This window comes from Symphalangus syndactylus, chromosome 24 (genome assembly GCF_028878055.3).
Source record: "Symphalangus syndactylus isolate Jambi chromosome 24, NHGRI_mSymSyn1-v2.1_pri, whole genome shotgun sequence".
NCBI lineage: Eukaryota > Metazoa > Chordata > Mammalia > Primates > Hylobatidae > Symphalangus > Symphalangus syndactylus.
Window position 1 is genome coordinate 33,337,501 of NC_072446.2, and position 2,688 is coordinate 33,340,188.

General features: G+C 43.4%; 1 long non-coding RNA gene across 1 annotated transcript in view; it reads left to right on the forward strand.

Annotated features, from left to right (window-relative positions):
- The window catches only part of LOC129474560 (uncharacterized), an 11,378-nt gene extending 9,811 nt beyond the window's left edge, over window positions 1-1,567 (forward strand). Inside the window, exon 4 of the long non-coding RNA XR_008654567.2 lies at window positions 540-1,567. This is a non-coding gene — a long non-coding RNA (uncharacterized lncRNA). The remainder of the gene's footprint in view (window positions 1-539) is intronic.
- The last annotated feature ends 1,121 nt before the right edge of the window (window positions 1,568-2,688 follow it).

Consider the following 2,688-nt stretch of genomic DNA (forward strand, 5'->3'; position numbering starts at 1 on the left):
TTGCCTTTCCCCTCTGGAAGCATCTTGGGATGTTTTGAGGCGAAAGGCAAATAGGGAAAATGAAACTGAAGAGCAGGAGCCACTCCAGACATGACGGAGGTCCCCACAAATATTCCCCGTGGGCCTCATTACACATTTGAGCAAACATTACCTTCACTCACAGCTAAATTTCCTGTTTGCTTGGCTGATCAATTCCTCATCAAATTTTAATGCGGGGTTCAAACCGTCTGTGGTGTTTTAATTAGGCCTAAGATTGCAAAGTGTCTGAGGCAAGGCTGAGCCTCATCCAAATCCCGCTTCCCATTGCGGTGTTGCCAGGAGGGGTGGGGGGCTGAGCAGAGCTGGGCTGGGCCAGAGCCAGACACTCGGCAGACCCTGTTCCTAGGTGCACTGTGCTCTCTAGTGGTGGCAATCTGCAGAGAAATGGGCTGTGCAACCCCAGGGGCTTGGAGCCCTCTCCTGATTCCTTCTAATCCCTGAGAGTGTATAAGCTGCCTTGCCTGCTTTCCTGCTGCCTCTCTTCCTTTCCTACAAAACAGAGCATCCTGGTGGCCTTATGGAACTGACAAACACTAATCAACACAACTAGTGTGCCTGGTGCTATGCTAGGAGGCAACAGAAGAATAAGACACAAGACCTGCCTTCAGTAGCTCATAATGGAGAAGACAGTTATACATACAATTTGACATGATGGAAGGTGTGGCTGGGACAATATATGTGACACTGGTGATGGATGCCAGGAAGTGCTCAGGTCATTAGAGGGTCTGGTGGGCCTCCAGAACATCAGAAACCAAAGTGGTTCTTTTCAGAGCCACAGGGTGAACCAGGTAGTCAGGACATAAGGATATTGACAGACATGGATCAAAATAGATCAATGGATCGATCTCAATGTCCAACAACCATCCCCCTTCACACTCACTTCTCCATGTTGACCCTTCCTCAGCTCAGATCTTCAGGAAGGCTGCCCCAAAGCTTTGCTCCTGCCCCTGACAAAATATATCAGGATGTCCAAAACTAACCACCTAGAAACTGTGCCCTTTGGAAGGCCTCCCTCCTTGTCCATCCTGGGCTACTTGCAGTTATAGTTCATTTGCACTTTAGGATAGTCAGTGTCCACTACTATATGCAAGGTTCTGAGAAGTCCTGCAGAAAAGGAAGCTGGATCATTTTGCTTAACCCTGTGTCCTACAGGCTCATTTGTATACAGAATACTAGTTAACATCTTCCTCTGTCTCTAATGCTTTCTGATCTATGCCCTCCACAAGAAGACCTATGCCTGGTCAGGACTAGCCACAATTTTCCAAAGGACAACAGTATGAGGTGAGTCACAAAGTGCCCAACATTATCACCAATAGTATGTCTAAGTAATTTTTAATTTAATGTCCAGATGCCGTCAGTCCTGAGAGCAAAATGCAACTTGATAAAAGACAGCTCTGATAGGGACCACATAAAAAAGGCTGCCCAAGTTCAACAGAATAGTGAGAAGAAACGGAAACCTATTTGAAAGATCAAGGATTGATGCTCTTATTAGATTTGGGGAGAAAAACGGTGAAATTCATGTTTGATTGAAATTACTAATGTTTCTAAGGCATTTACTGATAGTAGAATGTAATTAGCTGAATTCAGTGGCTTCCAAACTTGGCTGAGTGCCAAATCACCTGGGGCATTTTTTTTAATTGTGCCAATTCCTGGGCTCTATCCCTCAATACTCTGATTCCATAGAACTGAGGTATTGCTGATGCTGCCAGTTGCAAGAACACATTTGAAAATGATTGCTACAGTTCACTATCTCCCTCAACTCTGTTCTGTGAAACACCAGCTCCACAGGATAATAACACACCTTACCCAAAACAGTTCCATGTTAACAGTGTTGAGCTCACAGTGTGTGCCAGACACTTTGCTAAGATGGGGGTAGAGATGAGAGAGAGAGAGTCATCTCACTTGATCCTCATACTCATCCGCAGTAAGATTAACTTCTACTTTCTGGACAAGGAAACTAAAGTACAGAGATGGATGGCTTGCCCACAGTCACATAGTAAATAGTACCATCCCTTGACAGGCCAACGATGATGTCCCACTGCTGGCTGATTGGATGGTGGTGTCATTCACTGAGATGAAAACAGGAAATGAAGCTGTTATGGGAATAAACGGAAGAAGTTGGTGTGTTTGGTTTCAGACACTCTGAGTCTGAGGTGACTATGAGATATCCAGGTAGAAATGTCCACCAGGAATTAAATAAATGGGCTAAAGATCACAGAGAAGATTTGGACTGAAGTTAAAGAGCTGAGAGTTGAGGATGTTTAGATGGTAGTTGAGACCATCCTGGGCCTCCATTTCCTCTTTCCAAAATGGAAGATATCAGTTATCATCAATATGCCTTATACTGGTTCCTCACTAAGTTCAATATAGAATTACCATATGATCCAACAATTCCACTGCTAGCTATATACCCCAAAGAATTGGAAACAGATGTCCAAACAAAAATTTTTACACAAATGTTCGTAACAGCATTATTTACAATAGCCAAAAAGGTAAAAACAACACAAATGTTCAAAAACTGGTGAATGGGTAAACAAAATATGGTCTGTTCACACAATGAAATATTATTCAACCATAAAAAGGAATGAAGTACCAATGCATGCTACAACATGTATCAGTGGATGATAAACGTTGATGAACCTTTGAAAC